This window comes from Vanessa tameamea, chromosome 3, assembly GCF_037043105.1.
Source record: "Vanessa tameamea isolate UH-Manoa-2023 chromosome 3, ilVanTame1 primary haplotype, whole genome shotgun sequence".
Classification (NCBI taxonomy): domain Eukaryota; kingdom Metazoa; phylum Arthropoda; class Insecta; order Lepidoptera; family Nymphalidae; genus Vanessa; species Vanessa tameamea.
This window is the reverse complement of record NC_087311.1, coordinates 1,653,647-1,674,519: the sequence shown is the minus strand read 5'-3', so window position 1 is coordinate 1,674,519 and position 20,873 is coordinate 1,653,647. Positions and strand designations below refer to the sequence as shown.

The 20,873-nt window shown below is 32.3% G+C and overlaps 1 protein-coding gene across 2 annotated transcripts in view; it reads left to right on the top strand.

Moving 5' to 3' along the window:
- The window catches only part of LOC113397224 (proton-coupled amino acid transporter-like protein pathetic), a 57,801-nt gene that overhangs the window by 11,565 nt on the left and 25,363 nt on the right, over positions 1–20,873 (top strand). Inside the window, exon 1 of one of the 2 annotated variants that reach the window (XM_026635468.2) lies at positions 12,075–12,198. The exons of the other annotated variant lie outside the window; for it this stretch is intronic. The gene's annotated coding sequence lies outside the window, so the exon portion shown is untranslated. Of the gene's footprint in view, positions 1–12,074; positions 12,199–20,873 lie in introns of those variants that run through there. 2 annotated transcript variants of the gene reach the window in all.

Sequence of the window (20,873 nt, the reverse complement as noted above, 5' to 3'; positions counted from 1 at the left end):
AATATATACATACTGGGTTATAATCTAGTCGTACGTTCCATTAATGACGGAGAAATTGCACTGCCAAACGCTGGCAGGATGTTTTGTGAGCTCTGAGATCATCCACAGCCGCATTGAAGTGGATAAGAAAAACTATAAAACACTTTAAAAGAAACGGGACCCGTAGTTGTTCCAAGTCCGGTTCAAAGACTTGCAGCTTTTTTTCTTTTGCGCAAAAAAAGTTATCGTTATGCCGAATTTTATCGAACGATTCGAGTCTTGGCTCTGTCGAATCATTTAAAAACAACATTGTAGGTCATCGTACGTTGTTTATTTTTACATTACAATAATAACAATCACTCGCTGGTAGAGCATTGTGCAATCCCGTCTGGGTAGGTACCACTCATCATATATTTTAAAGCTAAGCAGTAATATTGTATTTGGTGAACACTTAACATATGTATCAAAACTTATGCAGAAAATGTATTATCACTTAATATGCAAACTTCAATATGAGAATGAAAAATAAAAAGATCTCGTAAAACATTAAAATAGTTGTGATTTAAATTAAATATGAAAAAATTAATTCAATTAAATACAATTTTGTTTCCAACGTTCATGATACGTCAATCTTTTAAATTAAACAAAAAAAAATTTAGTGGTGAGTCACCACTTGAGAACATACACTGGTTACGCTTACCATAATGTGGCCCATATAACCGTATTTTTATTATTGTTAACTTTTACACAATTTAAAAAAAACGCATCACGTTTGTTTAGAACGTTCTCATCTCTCTCTTTCTCTTGCTATCTCTTTCTTTCTTTATTCAATTTAAAAGCGTAATACTATTTATAATAGTCAATCTCAAAACGATCAAAGATCGAATGGTTACATTGATATAATGCATATTTTACGGAATGCAGAAACCTACAACGTAATAATAAAATGTTCTAAATGCATTTGCGTATTCATTTTAATTTAGTAATAAATTCCAAGGTCCAAACCGAACGGAGTCACGAAAATTATTTGCTAAGCAATAAAACAAAAACATAAAAAATACATAGCATTTAATTGCCTATGCCTTAATTTTTATTCATAACAATTATATCTAAAGTCGTATTATACACGTATTTGCATACGTTATTTGCAATTAAGCTTGGCGTGAGATAGTATTTAATTTATTTATATTGTTTCAATGTTCGAATAGGTCTTTTATCGATTGAGCTGTATAAAAGTCGTATTAGTAATCTCTTTTGCATAAACCTTACTCTACTCGATCTTTGATCTAGTGACTACCTATAAAGTCTCCCAAACTCTTGGGGTAATACATTAAGTCAAGCCAATAAAAACCTTTTGAATTGTTTTGAGTAAAATATGCTAGAAACCAGCGTCAGTAAGCTGATAATCCTAGGTTAGATCTCTCCAGTTTGATCAGAAATCTGTCCCATCGTATTGTACGTTCGTGTAAACATCCTGCGCAGTTAGTTAGTCTCCTTTGACAATTGCCGTGGCAAGAATCGATTAGAAGAACTTCATAATAATTCTTAGTTAAACTCAGGCGTTGAAAACTTGAAAACTCTATCTACCTTTTTGTTTCTTTGTAAGTCTAATACAACATCGTAGCCTTCGAGCAATTGTCCTAATTTCAATGCAATGTTTTATTTGAGAAATGTTTTAATGTATTTAACTATATACAGTTTTTTTTAATTCTCAACTAGTAGACTTTACCACGCGTTGCCGTGGCTACTTTTTATGTTGAATTATATCGTATATATACACGGCCTTCTCTGAAACACGCTGAATTTAATGTTGCAATTTTCATGACAAAATAATCAGCGATTTTTACGTGACGTGCATTCAGAAGGTATAAAAAAGACATATGTCATGACCACCCGATTTAAACGAATCTGCTTTTGACATATATGGTGTATTAAATAAAATACAAAGTGAAGTAAATTAACAACGTTGAAAATAATTATTTTAAATAATGTTAATGAACTGTATATAACAGAAAGAGACAGAGAGAAATAGAAAGAGAGGAAGTCGCTTAAAAGGGATACGCCCCCTGCGTATCCCTTTTTCCTTACATCCTGTTCAGTCTACTGTAAGCCGTGTAAAAAATCTTCTTTGCAAAAATATGTATTTGAAAATAGAATAAATATAATGTACGACAACTGCTATGGTCTTATATTGAAATAGTTCTTATTAACTTCCAGAGATTAACCGGAACAAACAGACAACAATTGAAAAAAAAAATTGTGGTATATGTACCGTGTATACATACATATGTATTTAATTTTATTATACGTACTATATAGATCAGTCACATTTCTAGTGCTCTTAGCAAACGTCATTGCTACAAATATATCTAACGGGTAAATTAGAATAAAACGTGACTTGCAACTTACTATTAAATTATTATGTTTATAACGAATCTCGAAACAGACTTCAGCTCTTAATAAAATTTATTACCCGCTTACAATAGCCAATCTTAAATCATAAATAATTATTGTATTGTAATGTTAATTTATTACAGCTAACGGGGATAAGAATTTTAACCTATCATTTGTTAAATTTGTCTTTAATTAAAGGTGCTACGGAACTATATATTATATATGCTGCAAAACGGCTATACTTATTATTTTGTGTTCCAGCTTAAAGGGTGAGTGAGCCAGTGTGACTATGCAAAATATACATTACGACTTATTTCCCAAGATTGATGGTGATATTCGGAATGATTAAGATTTCTAACAGTACTAATCGTAATACGTTTTATCAGAACGACTTACCATCATGCCATAGTGGTCTAAGTTGCCATTTGCCAGTCTCCCTATATATTATGACATAAAAAAATATTAAAAATAATTAAGAAACGCAGAAGAGTTTTATTTATTCACATTATTATTATTTAATAAATAAAAAGTTTATTAATCTTTAAGACTTCTATTACGCGTCACAGTTACCTTAGAACAAAAAAATAATTTTATAATGTAGATAGGCAGACTGATGAATGGGCCACCTGATGGTATACGGTAACCACCGTCCTTAGTATTTACATTGTCGTTGTATGTATTATTAACCCTTACTTACATCACTAATGTGCCACCAAACTTGGGGACTAAGATGTTATGTTCCTTGTGCTTGTAGTTACACTGTTTCATTCCCCTTTCAAACCGGAATATAACAGTACTAAGTACGGCTGAGAGCCGAGATGGCCCAGTGGTTAGAACGCGTGCATTTTAACCGATGATTTCAGGTTCAATCATCGTGAGGAAACCAGCATGTGTTTAATTTCAACGAAATTTTGCTACATGTGTATCCCTCAACCCGCATTGAAGCAGCGTTGTGGAATATGCTCCAAACCTTCTCCTCAAAGGGAGAGGAGGCCTTAGCCCAGCAGTGGAAAATTTACAGGCTGTTGATGTTAAGTATTGCTGTTTGGCGGTAGGATATCTGATGAGTCTTTGCTACCTACTCAGACGGGCTTACACAAAACCATCAAGTGAATATTATTATAATGATACCCAAGCTGTGTTTTTAGTTGTTTAGAAAACACACGAAATCATTCAACACTTGTACAATATAAACAAAAACAAATGAATAGCAATAACCAGCTGTTATGTAATCTTTAAATCTGTACCAAAATAAATAAAAAGTATGACAATGAATCTTCAAAAGCGTGTGCAAAAATATCAGCTCAATTTGCTAGGGGGAACTGGTTTTAAAATCCACTTACAAGTTTTGAACCACACGTGTATATATTCAATGTAAACTCTGTTCTATATTGCAATCAGTATAATGAAAATATTTCGATCGAATTTACGAGAATCCCAGTAGGTATCAAGTAATGCTTCGTTTTTATAAGATATATCTTTACTCGACACTTGGTTCGTCGAAGGTATCAGGAAAATAATTTATATTGTCACTTTTATTTCGATCTATTGATGGTTTGGTTATAAAAAAAATCTTTAAAAATGAGAGGTAGAGTAATGAATATAAGTGTTTACATAACATAACATAAACAGCCTGTAAATTTCCCACTGCTGGGCTAAGGCCTCTTCTCCCGTTGAGGAGAAGGTATGGAGCATATTCCACCACGCTGCTCCAATGCGGGTTGGTGGAATACACATGTGGCAGAATTTGTATATATAAGTGTTTATTTGATGATAAAAACTTTTTGAAAATCCTCACCTAAGACGGTAAAACTTAGGATGACAGTTAAGAAATATGGATATTGAAATTATTACAATGCATAAAAAAGTAGAAATAGTAAGTAGCCTGTTCCTCTCTGGGACTCAAACTATCTTCATACGAAACTTAATTTTCGGTTAAGCGATTTAAGCGTGAAGAGGTGACAAACAGAGCTACTTCGCATTTATATTATTAGTATGGATAACGTATCACATTTTGTCATTTCACGATTATTACAATTTATTCCTATAGAATGGCTGTACAGGTTCGAAATATATATTCTACCGAAGAGAACCGGAACCAGTTAAGTAGATACTCTATTTTTCTCAAATCATATATATAGTCAAAAACAATTCAATTTACATGTGCTATTTATGTATGTACTAGAAATGTATAATTTAAACGAAAAAAATACCAACTTTTCAAATTATCAATCTCTCAGTATGCAATCTATTTTAAAAGATTTTATTTTTATTAAACTTCATAACATATAAGTGAAATTTGATTTGGATTTTAAACCTGTCGCATAAAATCGTTCATACAATAAATAGAATAGATTAATAAAATATATATTATTATATTTTAATTTTAATAACATTTATATGATATTTTTAGAATTGGATCATTAGTTGCGGTAATTACCGCTATATACAAACAGACTAATATGACATCTTTATAATATTAGTATTTATAGATATAATATAAGAAGTAATGTTTGTTTTCATTGAATTCTGATCGTTGATCCATCATTTGTATGATTCAGTCGAAATGAGATACTTTTATAAGACTTTCTAGACATAAAAATGTAAGAAACTTTTCTTACTACTCATTGCTCCATATGTTATATCATAAAGCCTAAAACAATAAATATAATACAGAAAATGTATACTTATACGATCCGATACGATTTTGACAGATATCCTTCGTAAACTTGTTATAGTCATTCTCGTAAAGGTTAGTTGTATTGTAACTATCATTGACATACAATAGGCTCAACTAAATTAATAAAGAAACTTGTCATCATATTAAACCAACAACACCTAGATTACTTACTCGCTGGTCCGATCAGAATCAAAATATAACGGGACTCAATATTCCGACCGCCCTGAGACTAGCCGAGGACAGAGTGGTGTGGAGGAAGCTAGTCGACACATCGGTGAAAGCATTTCAGGACAAGCACGACCTTTATGGATAAACTAGTTGTCACCTGTGGCTTCGATAGCGTTTCAGGGTTTGTCGTCAGGGGAATAGGTTTTAATTACACGAAACCGTAACATTTACCGCCTCTAGGAGGACGGTAAATAGGCAACCTACTACCAATAAACAGCCAGGTATTTTTTATTTTGTCCCCTGGCCAGGATACAAAAGAATTGATCGTGATCGAAGACAGTATAATAAATATTATTAGTACGTGTGCCAATTTTTTTAGTCATGAAAATGGTGAAAATCGCATTAAAACATTGTATTACATACAGTATACACTATAAAATTAAAGTGTTTTATTTTCAACAAATTGATAATCTTAAGCACAAATTACGAAAAAAAAAACTATCCCACGCCGGTTCTCTCGCCAGATCTATTTAGGTCTGAGACTATTTTTCCGAATCAGTGAATTATAAATCTTATTGACATAGGACGTGACCTCGATATGTTAACTAATTTTTTATTATTCATTTTTAAATAAACCGCGTGTCAATACAAAGCTGACTGCGAGTTCATTAAGTAATTTATAAATTTTTTGTGGTATTTAATTGAGATTGGTAACTTTGGCTGAGTTTTTTAAGGAATACTTGAAAACAAAATCCTTTATACATAAGCCAACCAAAAGTTATGTGGAAACTTGCTGTCATGGTATGTTATGCGAAGGAATGAGGACCATATTGTGAGGAAGGTTTGAGCATGGACGTGGATGGATATAGGGGAAGGGGATGACCAAAGAAACGATGAATGGATTGTGTGAAAGACGATATGGCTGGAATTAATTTTACTTGTGAGATGACGTCAGACAGAGAAGTATGGAAGAATAATAAAAAATGCTGTGTGGACCCCAAATAAAATTGGGTTAAGGGCAGGAGGATGATGCATAAGCCAACCAAATGATTTAAGGTTTAAATTACTTACGGTGCGATATTAAATACTATTATAATAAATGTAACCATCCGTCCGGATTCGTAGATAACCAATGACGTATCAATCGATCTATCTATTCACCCGTACTATAATGTACACATCTATATTACATATATTATATATATGTACACATCTATATTTTTCAGACAATTATACTAATACATAGCATGGTTAGCGGTCACCACTGCTCATAGACATTAGCGCTGTAGTAACTTTGACATCATCCTTTAAATCCGAACACCACAATCCTACTTGAGAGTATAATATGATGATTGGGTGACGTAACTTTAATTTCAAACTCAGTATGTATTTCGCTTATTAAAGTCGGGACGGATAATTAGTTCTATGTAAAGTTCTATATTTTGTAACGGTTAACAATGTAACCCTCTTAATATGTTATCTATATAGATATGATATCTTGAATTGAGATTGAATTATAGTTTGTATTACTGGATTGTCTCATTAATCGTGTTGTGACGTTTGTAAATCTAACGTCATAATTATACAGAGTATTTATTTTTACAACGATATTTTTTTATCTATTTTTTTTGTTAATAAAATATATTATGTGAAATAAAATAATCCTATGATCCTAATGGCTTCGGTTCATTATTATATATGTATATATATATATATATATATTTATAATATAAAAGCAATTTGCTATACTTGGTGGTAGGGCTTTCTACAAGCCCGTTTAGGTAAGTACCACCCACTCATCAAATATTTTTCCGACAAAAAACTGTCTTGTGTATTATTGTGTTCCGGTTTGAAGGATTATAGGTAGCAAGTTTAACTAAAGGCTCACGGAAAATGACACCTCAGTTCCGAAGGTTACTGTCACAGTGACGATGTAAGGAATGGTTTACATTTACATCGTTATACTTACAGCGCTAATGTCGGAGACGGTGACGACTTACTATCAGGTGTTCAATTTACATTCCGCTTACCAATGTTATAAAAAAATAACTTTTTCGTATACTATAAACTATAAACCTCTTTACGAATTTTGGAATATCTGCTGTTTCAGGCCATGAACTTATAATTGAATTCCCACTTTCGTTTGTCTTCACGGTGGCGTTATCTGATGGAGGACATAATCTCACCGATCGTTCAGCCTCCTTCGTGTCTTGACAATACTCCGTGACATTAGCGAAATAATCTGTCGTGTCTAGATATATCTTAAGCCCTCGGACAAATAACTGAATCGAACTGTTGCCGATAAACAAAATGTGTAGTAATATTTCATTAAAAATATATATTTTCTTTTATCAGAATTATGAAACATAATATTTGTATTCTTCTAAGTCATGTAATATATCAAAACAATAAAATAAAATGATATTATTGTTTGTATTTTAACAATTAAATCGTAAATCATGAAAAAGCGCTGCTTCGTGTAACCTATAGTTTTTCTTGTATCAAATAAATAGTCATTAATGAAATCATCTCTTTATTAAAATGACAAAATCGACGAAATCAAACCAAATCTGTAGTAGAGACTAAGTGGACTCAACCGCCTTTACTTCATGTGCGTATGTCGCTTATGTGCTCTAAATTATTTCTCGTTTGGTCCAGGATTCCCCTCTCGTAGTATAATGCCTTGTTGATCTTGTAGCTAACTTCAACTTTACAGAAAAATAAGTGTTCCAAGAGGCTAGGTTTCATCAGCCAGATAAGGTCATACCAGCACATAGACAAACACTCTGTAAAAGGTGAAAACGATACGAGACGGTCAAAGCACGCACAGCCATTGGTCCTGCACCTGATTTCTATCCGGCCGTGTAGGTTTTTATCCAATCAGCATAAGAGTTAGTAAATGGAAAATTCACCGTACTTACGAACATATTTGTAAATTATAATATATATTGTTGACCAGTCGCCGTTCTGTATCGCTGACTGGGTAATCGTTCAGAGACGAAAGGCTGTCGCTTAAATCAATATTTAATATAGTTAATTAAAAATATCAAAAGTAAACTTAAATTATAAGAAACAAGTGTCTATTTATAAAATAATAATGTCGCTTCGTTAACGAAAAGACTGGCCTTTGTTAATCAATGGACTTATTTGAATACTTACTTTTACAAACATTAGTCGATAAGTTTTGTATACGCAATTAAGACTTTTTAACTGATTTTTCAGTTCATTTTCATGATTTTTTTTAACAAAAGACTTTTAATTAGTATGGTGAACTACTAAAAAATACATTATTTTTATTTGAATTGCTTTATTTTTAAAATAATATAGACGAAATATGCTTAAAGAACGCAGGTATTACTTTTTCCTCAAGGCTAGGTAACATCTGGGCATCTAGGCTTCTTATTATGCATTTCAACTCATATAAATAACAAATACCCTTTCGTTATGGTTAGCTCCTTTGTAACATTTTTTTTTATGGTATCAGTAGGCGGAAGAGCAAGAAATGGCGCTTTAAGAAATATTAATCATTCCTTACATCACCAATGCGCCACCAACCTCAGGAACTAAGATGTTATGTCCCTCAGGCCTGTAGTTACACTGGCTCACTCACCCTTCAAACCGGAACACAACAATGCTGAGTACTGCTGTTTGGCGGTAGAATATCTAATGAGTGGGTGGTACCTACCCAGACAGGCTTGGACGAAGCCCTATCACCAAAAAAAAACGATACTCTTAGAAAATATTAAATTATTTATAAATTTAACAGCTTCTTAATAGACAACTGCTGATATAAAGCCTCTCCTCACTCTGTGGAGAAGGTTTGAAGCCTATTTCACGCTGCTTCAATCTGGGTTGGCGGATACATTTTTTTATAATTGTGCCAATATTTACTCTTCATCATCATCATCCTCCTGCCCTTATCCTAATTTTTACTTGTGGTCTGCTTCGCATGTCTTCTTCTTCCATGCTTCTCTGTCGGACATCATCTCATAAGTAACATTATTTCTAACCATATCGTCTTTCACACAATCCATCCATCGTTTCTTAGGTCGTCCCCATAGTACATCCCCATTATACATAGCAACGAAGTATACAATATACCCGTCCCGCACATCTTAGTGAGGAATGCGTGACAGAGACGGGGCATGACGGCATAAGAGAGCGTCTTGCCGTTTGCCGTCACGGCATACGTTTCTATTTTATCGCATGGTCTTACATCAAATATTATGACTGTGAACAGCAACTTACTAAACCTCTTTAAGATTTTACTTGAATGGCACACCGATGTGTTTGGAAATATGTTTATTAAAAACTGTTTTTATTTCATATGATATATGTATCATACATATACTTATGATGCTGGTGACGCTTAATACAATATTAGAAGCAAGAGATTTAGTAGTTTTTTTTTTTTTAAATATTTATGCATGATAGTTTATACAGAATTAATTTTTGATGTGCGAGATATTTTTTTTCCTATTTTTTAAAGAGCTTGGTCACACAAATTACTATGACGCCCTATACGTCTTCCTGAAGTGCTAGTACATCAAATTTTAAATTACAAAAAATACGGTAAAACTTCTCGGAGCCGTTGCTAAATCTAGGATGAAATGAGATGGCCAAACTATAGAAAAGTGCATATTTCAACATAGAGTTTTTTTTTTATTATTTCTATAAATCAAACGTAACTTAAGTATTTAACTTGTTCCGCGTCAGCTAATGTCATGCATTGGTATAATATTTATATATGTGTATGCAAAGAAAAAACAATAAAAAAAAATTTTTGCTGATTTCCAACCGACCAATTTTTTTTTTTGTATTTTCGACCATTATTTTATCAATAAAAAAAATTGAATTAAAATTAATCACACGCAAAACTCAAAATTTATTTTCCCTAAATTATAATGAATGTCGAATTTCGATCAATGGACGAACCAATTAGTAACTATATAATTACTCCCAAAACACTTTTAAAACAAATATCTATCATGTCTAGACTTTATGATTATAATACTTGTTAGCATTCGAAATTACAATGTTATGTTTGAATTTTAGCTTTACCAAGTTATAAATATTAACCTTTTTAATAAAAACAAAATCATATGTGATGAAAAATCGTGAATTTATTAATTCCAAATTAATATTTGGTTTTCGTATATGAAAAATCGTGGATTAATTGTTCGTTAATATTTGGTTTTCGTATATACGTTATACTATCGGTTTGAGTGTATAATTTACAACCCACTTGCACCTTTAATCACTATTTCCCGCCAACGTTTTTTGTTTAATCAGTATTGCCAACTTTAAAATCATATCGACAAAATATTGAGGTTAGTTAATTTGTGCAAAATAGTAAATCTTACGATTTTTGTCGGTACCTATGTATTTATAATCGAAATACCAAATCAGCGGTAATAGCAAATTAAATTTAAAATTGCTTACATTCTTGAATAAAACGTATTTTTATTTGATTTGATAAATATATCTGACATTAATTTAACCTTATGAATGACTCAAGTTGGTAAAAGGTACAGAAGCTGATAATAAAAACAAAAGAATACGAAAGGTACGGACAACGTGTTTTTCGGGATTCCACAAGTACGTGAAAAATGTACACAAATAGATACATAGCTAAATTCGATGTCTCATAGAAGGCGTAGCTTTTGCAACATTATCGATAACGATTTGTATAATTTATGAATGTAATTCAAGTTATATTTTACTTATTCAAACCCATTTTCCAAATTTCTTACAAAGATGAAAAACATTGGACACTAAATATAATATTAATTATAAATTCTAATTTCAATCGTAGATATCATACAGAAACAGCACAAACCATTATTTAAACACAACTTATAATATTTACTATGAATTTAAGCCTAAGCTAGTTAGATACTCGACAACACAGATTCATTCATTAAATTTTTTGACAATATGGGTATAATTTTTGTGATTGAAAAATCACTCAACCAATTCATTAATTATATTAAAGTCATTGAGATTATCAAAAGAATTTTTTTTTTAAGAATATAAAAATTAAAAAACAAAGTAGTGTAGTAAGAAAAAGGGAGTAGAATGCGGCGGAGAAGGGGCATGGCGGCATATGAGAACGTCATGCCGTTTGCCGTCGCGGCGCATGAGTCTCTCTTACCCCAAAGGCGCGTCAGTAGATGTTTCTACACCATTTATCTGTCAAACGATACAAACATCACCGGTACACTCGTAAGAGCAAACATTAAGAACCGTCGTAGGTATGTACTAGGTGTCTAGATATTCTACCATTAACAGCCTGTAAATTTCCCACTGCTGGGCTAAGGCCTCCCTTTGAGGAGAAGGTTTGGAGCATATTCCATCACGCTGTTCCAATGCGGGTTGGTGGAATACACATGTGGCAGAATTTCATTGAAATTAGACACATTCAGGTTTCCTCACGATGTTTTCCAACACCGCCGAGCACGAGATGAATTATAAACACAAATTAAGCACATGAAAATTCAGTGGTGCCTGCCTGGGTTTGAACCCTATATCATCGGTTAAGATGCACACGTTCAAACCACTGGGCCATCTCGGCTCATTCTACCGCCAAACAACAATACTAAATATTGTTGTCTTCCGTTTGAAATGAGCCAATGTTATTGCAGGCACGAGAGATTAATCAGCTTAGTTACCAATATTAACTTCGCATGGACGATGTAAGGAATAGTTAATATTTTTTACAGCACCGATTTCTATGGGCAGTAGTGACCTACTACCAAATAATTTACGACACATTTGCCGTTCCGTCTAAAAAAAAAGGTATAAATAATAGAATTTCCTTGAAAAGCATACTGTATAATAATATATAATGATTGTTGGTTGAAGATTGAAGTCGTGTATTTGATGTAAAGCCACACGTGATTACAGACGTAGATACTATTATCATCTATATGCCTCTTTGCGATAGCATAGTGTTTAGTTACAAATATAATAAAGAGGTAAGTACATTTTTTATACACGGGTTTTATTTGTAGGTTATACCGCAAATGTTCAATATTGTTACTGGTTCTAACGTAATTTATCGAGGAGTGATCCACATTATATATGATATAATTACATTACTTATGACCACATTACATATGATTCCATAACAATGAGCCGCTTCGACCTTAAAAGCCAGTCAATTGCAATATCTAATACAAATTGTACGAATAGTACTTTATAATACGATTTACTTTTATTTAATTTATTATTCAACCAAACAATGTAACTTAATTCGTTTTGAAAACATTTATACGATTCCGTGTTCAACATCGCGTTGATTGTGAACTATTTACTGATAAATTATGAAAAGGTTGTTATGATAAAATTGTATATGTGTTCATTTTATGTATTATACTTTTTTCTTAATTTCCTATTGTAATTAATCTTACCAAGCCGAGATGGGCCAGTAAACCGAGATTATCCGATGGAAAAATTATAGCCAAGATCAAATTTCCCGTACTTAATTTAAATTATCGTATGATATCAAACGAGCAGTTCATGTATGTACTTTTAAATCAGATTACATACACATTTATATTATTTAACTCGGCTACAACTCTAACGGTTTGGGTCTATTTCGTATTTAGGTAAGGTTTTACTTTACAAGTTTATGGATGTTAGTATCTTTACGGTAAAAAATGGAATATTTAAAAAAATATATATTTGTAAAAATATATTACATTAGTGAATCCTAAATCTGACGAAATTCTGTAACATTTTCATACGAATAATTCGCCCAGAAATTGGATATTTTCAGTCTCTGTGGTATACGTTTTATTTTATGACAAAAATGTATCTATTACTTTAGAAAATCATGTTTGACTTTAATAATATGGATAATTCTCCCACTCACATTACATTAATTGTATTACAACAGCGAAACATAAGGTTGAATACCATTGACTTACCTTGAAAGTGATTTGTGATTATGTTCTCAGTAAACAAAGAAAAGTTTGTGATAAGAATGCGTTTAAAAATAGCGCGAAAATATCACAAGAATAATTCTTACATTCCGATTATGGTCGCCATTTTAACAGTTATAAAATTAAAAAATTGCTACCATAATAATATGTGTAATAATCACTTCATATATTTTGCAGAAATTTATTCTGCAGAAAAGAGCTAACCGAACTATTTATAATATTAGCTCTAGGACATAATTACGCGAAAAATTTAAAGAAATAGGTATATTAACGGCTGCTTCACAATATATTTATGATAATATAATGTTTATACAGAAGAATATACAAAAGTATTCCATAAAAACTGATATACATACTATTAATAGAAGAAATAAGAATAAACTTGTAACCCCTACTTTCCGTTTGCATACGGTACAGAGAACGTTTTTGGGCAATGGTATACGCATATATAATAAGATACCGGGAAATGTAACCAATTTACCAATTACGAAATTTAAAAAGTTTATGAAGACTAAATTAATAAATAAGTCTTATTATTCATTAAAAGAGTACTTTTTAGATAAAAACGCCTGGATTTAGGCTCGGGTTCCATCACAGGACACTAATTTTTGTAAAAAAAACAGCATTGTAAATCTGTATATTTGAAAAGAGCAACTATGCGAGTTTCATGCCGTTTCTTCTCGCTGGAGGCTGCTTTCCGAAACGGTGGTAGTTTTTTAATATCGACGATTGAAAAACGCTTCGTTGTGAAGTTTACTTGAATAAAATTGATTTGATTTGATTTGATTTAGGGCTGGGGAAAATGTCTTTTCGTATTTCGTATGCAAATTCAACAAAAAAAAATATCTTCGTTTATTTCCATTTGATTTATTATATGTGAACATTTTGTTCAATAAATTGCTGCTATTTTGTAGGCAGAGACATAATTAAATTTCTATACAAATTTTGGAAATTATGATCAAATAACTACGTCAAGTAATTCTGACAGCCCTCCTTTGATGTTAACTTAACCAATATAATTATTAAGTATATTATCAAAACAGGTGAAAATCTGAGGGTGCAAGATCTGGGCTATATGAATGCATTAATACTTCCCAATCAAGCTCTCTCGATATTTGCTGATTAGGTAAAGATTTATGTGGTCTGTCGTTATCACGATGAAGAACTACACCAAAATCAAAATCAAAATATACTTTATTCAAGTAGACTGTAGTCTGTGAAACTTGACTGCCTTTTGAAAATACGTTATTTATTTTGATAACAATTCATACTGTGTTACATAAAAGTTGGGGACTAAAATATTATATCCCTGGTGCATCAGTGACTCGCTTATCCTTCAAACCGCAATACAATAGTACTTAGTATTGTTTTTTGGCGATAGAATATCTGTAGGGGGTGGTACCTACCCAGGCGGTCTCGCACAAATCCCTATCATCAAGTTAGTAAGAAGCTATAGAGGACCGAGTATATAGACAATAAAAATAGATACGAAATAAACGAATACAAATAAACGAATTGTGAGTGAGATTTTATTAATATTTTCATTAAATCTGACATTCTGATGACTAGGAATTGATTCTAAAAAACACTTTTAATGTTTAATTTTTCAATTTAATTTTGATATTCAGTGTTTAATAATAGCTATTTAGTTATTGTCTCGTTAAACTACTAATTACACTGTAAACTAACTATTATTAAGTTCTTCGGCATACACCCTATTCACATAAAGCCTTCCGGCGTACTGTCAGATATAATACATACTGTTCAAAGACAATGAGATTTAGACTAATAATGTAAAATTTGATATATTCCTTACATTCAGATTTACGTATAAACCAACGTGCCGAGATAAAGACAATGTTATGTATTATATTTACATAAATATTTTGGAAATAAAAATCTTAACTATCTATTAAAAACCATAGACAAAATCGGTTTACGTCAATCTATTGACAACATACTAGTTAGGTAAGATTTCTTACAAATTGGTTCTTCTGTATAATTATAGCGGTATCTTTTTCTTTGTCCTTTAATCTCGTGAAAAATATTGAAACTGGTATGATACTATAACCATTCGCCGCGGAATCGTCCGTAGATGGTTATAGGCTCTTAATTTTTTTAATTTCATTGATCTTTTCCATATTTTCAGTGCCAAGCGATCGTGTAACTATTAGTTCGCTATAATATGAATAAGTAAAGATTGTCGGTTTGGATGCAGGACGTTTCCTCCGAAGTTACTTATTCTATTACAACGATTCTTGACATTATTTACATTAACTTTCCGATAATACATAAGCTACGACATAAGCTACATATTATTGACGTAATTATAAAAAAATGTTCGAGTCAATTTATTATATGGATGGATAATCATTTCCTTTTACACAACATTGTTTGATATAGTATTTGAGGATTTACGATCGCTTGAATTAATACGCGAGCAGAGCCATTCCAATATTCTAATTCCGATCTTCCAATATTTTCAGTTATTATAAGTAATAAGATAGAACAACTTGTTGGATTAGATATTCGTCGAATTTTGTTTGTTTTAAAAAGAATTTATAGTCATTTTGTTAACAAATATATCAGATAAATCCCCGAAACGCTTTGGGAATATAAGATATAGCTTCTTGGTCTCTTCTGTTAGATAAAGACATTGCGTTGTCAAAGTCGTTAAACGAATATAGATTAAAAAAATACCGTAACGGGACTAACTTTCAATATGGCACCGTAAATAAAAAAAAAAGATAATTAAATACATGCAATCACAGACTTTTAACGTAAAATATGGCAGCGAAGTATACACGCCACGCATGTACAAGGTAGGAGAGAGGGGGCATAACGGCATAAGAGGGGGCATGTCATTTGCCGTCACGGCATACAAATCGATCTTACCTCCATAAAAATGAATGTTTATGTATCTACTCTATCTTCGTTACTGTACCTTTACCCCGGTTAATTTGACGCAGTACAGTTGTAGTTTAAACTTACAATAAATAGGTGGTGCTAGAGCTTAGTGGAATAAGCACCTAATCTTCTCCCTAAGAGAACTCCGTTTCCCAGCATTGGGTCGCTTACAATTAGATTTTTGGGTCTCGGGACGTCTTTTTTTAATACGTTCCCGGGACTTTGAAATTGGCGGGAATTCCTAGACCCTATTTGCAGTCTGTTACTTTACGTTTATGTGATAGATCAGTATGATTGTTATACGGAAAAAATACTGCTTCTGGTGACATAGATCTTTATTTTCAAATTTTAATATATATTTACATAATAGTCTTAATAATATAACTTTAAGAACCAATTTTGTTTTACATTATAAATGTGAGTCTGTGTATTTGTTTCTTTTTTACACTATAACGTCTAAACCCTTCATCATAACACCATGTAATTTAGAACAAACGATGTAAAATGATCAAAGGGTACCTTATGTGGTATAAGGTCCTTTCCACAAGCAGACGAAGCCGCAAACGCAATTTCAATTTGGTACCGGAAGCTAAGTCAGTACAAATATAAATTACTTAATTACTCTAGGCTCACAAACGCTTTAGACGCGAAATTAAAATAATAAAATTAACCTAAAAAAACAAGATTGAAATTTAGTAAATATAAACAGAATAGGACTTAAATATATGAAAACAAAGTCTTATGAATTAAGATTATTCTCGAAACGAGGCCAAGGAGAGGCCGTTTGCTTTTCTTTACATTGTTCAGTAAATTAATAATAAAAATGTAACACTACGATTTTTAAAAGGACATCAGTTGATATACTACAATATGTAATTTATATTAAATTAAAAATGTAATCAAAATTCCATTTCCCAAGGTTGGCGGCACATTGATGACGTGAAGAACGTTTAAAATTTCTTACAGCGCCAATATGCGAATTGGGCAGTGGTGCTCACTTACTATCAGGTGTCCTATGTACCAGTACGTCTATCTGTATTACAAAAAATTCGAAACAATCCACCCTATGGTAATGTCATCATTAGTGACATGACATCACTGATCCAATGCTGCGCCAATGCAAGAAATAAACATCAATCATCATGTCATTATAAACCTTAATCACCTGTTAGTTTTTAGTGTCGTTTCGTTCCATCAATACAATAAATTTATACCAATCATCTACATATTATATATTTACATTTAATAAGGTAATATAGTGTACTATAAAATTGTTTTGCGTCATTACATTGACTCACCCTTCAAACTGCAACCGGAACCGCTACCAGAGTATAATTTTGAAGAAAAATATTTGGATCCTTCAATCGTGTCGAGAAATATCGATATGCTTTGTAGTCGTTTTCAATATTGTCTCATCATAAAGAATATTATTTTTAGAATTTACTCAAGTGTACAATGAATATGCTCGGGTGTACCATTAGTTCTGCATCAGTGCGCAGTAGTTTATCGAATTTAAATAATTTTATACTTAAATTTATTCATCACACTTTGAATGTTATTTTTACAATTAGACAAGCTTATTTAAAGCAACGTATTGTTCGATGAATTTATTAATGTTCGAAATTTGAAGATAATCGTAATGAAAATTTAAAGAGAATATGCTTTTGCTATTTTTCGAATATATATTTTTCTGCTCTAATTCGAAATTCTTTTTGTATATAAATCTGAAGCTTATCAATACATTTCACAAGAAAATAATCAGTAGGCTACTAGGTTTGCTTTCATTTCCAAATTCAGCTTATCACTAAGCTTGGGAAGAGTTTGATATTAGATAACGTAAAATGTTAATACTGAAATTAAGTTGCTAAGTTTTTTAGATAAACTACAGTGATCGGTAGTAAAAATTATAATATTATTTATAATGATATACTTGTCTAATTTCACAGTGTATTGGATATATTTATTATATGTGGCAGAATTTCGTTGATATATATAAAGATATTTTATGCACAAAGAACGGTATCTAGCTTCTTTGTAAGGATAAACTCGAAACACTCCGCCGAACACGATCATAGAATATCACAAAGTGAGACGACATATTATAAATATAACATTTAGAAGATACGCGCGTCAAAGTAGCGTCTCACCTTAAGACGTGTCGCAACATTTCACTAGCGATACCCGAAGTCAGTTCTTTCAGGAGAGCATTTTGGGCGCCAATACCTTTCGTTGCCTATCGAAGTTGGAACGGAATATACATTTTGCTGGGCTAAGTCCTCCTCTCCCTTCCAGGAGAAAGTTTGGAGCATATTCCACCACGCTGCTCCAATGCGGGTTGGTGGAATACACATGTGGCAGAATTTCGTTGAAATTAGACACATGCAGGTTACCTCACGATGTTTTCCTTCACCACCGAGCACGAGATGAATTATAAACACAAATTAAGCACATGAAAATTCAGTGGTGCTTGCCTGGGTTTGAACTCGAAATCATCGGTTAAGATGCACGTGTTCTAACCACTGGGCCATCTCGGCTTTTGACAACTTAAAATTAAACAAAATTTGAATTCATATTTTTCTCAGTTATATTCACCATTCACTGAAATATCACACGTCTGTGGATATTTTAAATTCAGACATTGCACACGATATGTAGCGTGTATCAATGAGGAATGATGGAATACGAAATCGAAATTACATTATTACATCTACGAGTGGAAGTCTAGACTTCTAATAAGTAATATTTAAATGATCAGCTCATAAATAAGTGACTTGTAGCAGAAATCATAATAACAGTCTGTAAGTGTTCTGAGACTTGGTGCCTATTCATATAAAAATGTGCTGATCTGAACCAAAGAATACCACAAATGTTATTAGATAATTACGTAACGGTGATTCTCCATTAATATTCATTTATATTTATTCACAACATGTTAATCTAAATGGATATATAACCTAATCCTTAAATTTAACTGATCTTTATTTAATATCAAATGAATGTTCCGCTTAACAATAAACAAAACATCGTTAATAACTTAATATCGTTGTTATCGTATATTTTATAATAAACTAGTTGTCCCGTCCCGACTTCGCACGGCTATAATTCATGCATAGTTATGGAACCCCTTGAAGTTGAAATTACAATAAATCCTTTCTTAGTGAGCGGCAACTTCGCGAGAGGAGTAACTATGCTTAATTTCAAGTCAATCGTACCTATAATTTCGGAGATCTCGTGATGAGGCAGTGGTAGTTCGCCTTTGTATTAATAAATAAACTAACCTATGTCAAAATTCAAACAAAAAATTGCAATGATAATTGTAAAATTAATTCGTTACAAGGCTGTGTCTTAAACATATTGTGAATTCATGACAATAATATTTTCCTCGACGAATTATTACATAAATACAACGGCAGGAAACCTGTATGTTTCGGATGCATGTGGCACATGCGCATCCCGCATTGGAACAACGTAATGGAAAAAAGCGTCAACAGCGCAATGGTTTACGAGCCGCCTAGCGCTGTAAAATGTCGCAGGATCGATCCTGACCCCTTGGGCTATTGCTGTCCCCACTCCTAACACAAGTGATAATCTTAAATGGAGGGGTAAATAGGAATATTAGTGATTCTGAAGAAAAAATGGAATAAGTTCCTCAAAAAAGAAGACAAACCCAGTAATGAGTAAGGTCTTTTGTCTTTTTTATTAACAGGCTGTTTATGCTTATTTTCACTTCGAATCGGTATATTTTCAATATAAACTTAATTACGCTTAAAAAACACTTAACCTTCTTGAACGAAGGTAACCCTGATTTGATTTTACAGATAAGGAAAATAACAGCACTTTAAATATTTGCTTTTAATAGTGAGGGGAATTCTCAGACACATTAACCACGACTTAACTATCACCTATAAATACAGCTAAATAAAATAAAAGATAAGAACTATGATAAGAATTGATAACAATCTCATTGAAAAGGAAATTCTCATATATATAAAACATCATTTTCATAAGATTATTGCAAACATGTATAAGGAAATATATCTTCCTATAACTCAGTTAATATAAAACGCTACGGTCATGAAACTGAGGATAGTAGAGAAGATGTCTAAATAAAAATGCAATCAAATTTTTCTTAACAGATTAAGAGCTCGTTATGGTGTACGTCACGGCATACGAGGCTCTTACTAGAGTGGTTATAGTGAATCTAAACAGGTATATTTTGTAATTTATTTTATAACCACATTGAAATATTTGTAATAGTAATGCTGCATCGTCGCTATAGTACAAGGCCGCAGATCTCGTGATTCTGGGTTTTTAAATCTTCAAAAGCAGGCGTATGGAAATCGGAAGTGTGTACACGTTTCTCGGAAAGCACGCAAAACCGTTAGACCTATGCTTGAATACTTTTTTCTTGATTTGCTGTCACAAATCTAAACACAAAGTGCTAATTATAAATAAGGAGTAGAAGATAAGAAGGCGGGGGCGTTGATTCGCTTGTGATTGCTGGGATTAGCGATTTTATTTTATATGGAAAATTTTGTTTCCGCGTACGGGTTCACACGTGTATTAGACGGGGAGGGGAAGGGGATGTTAGGTGTCAGTCATAGGTCGTTTTTTTATGTTTTATGTACATTTATAATATTAGTATATATGTTAACATATTCTGATTTAATGGTATCAAATCGCTGGTCGCGCCGATATATTTTTTTTGGGTTTTTCAAGAAACTCTTATTTGCAGCCGGATTTTGGATGTTGGACATGTGCGTGAAACCCCCCTCCTCGGTGTCGAACGGATAATCCAT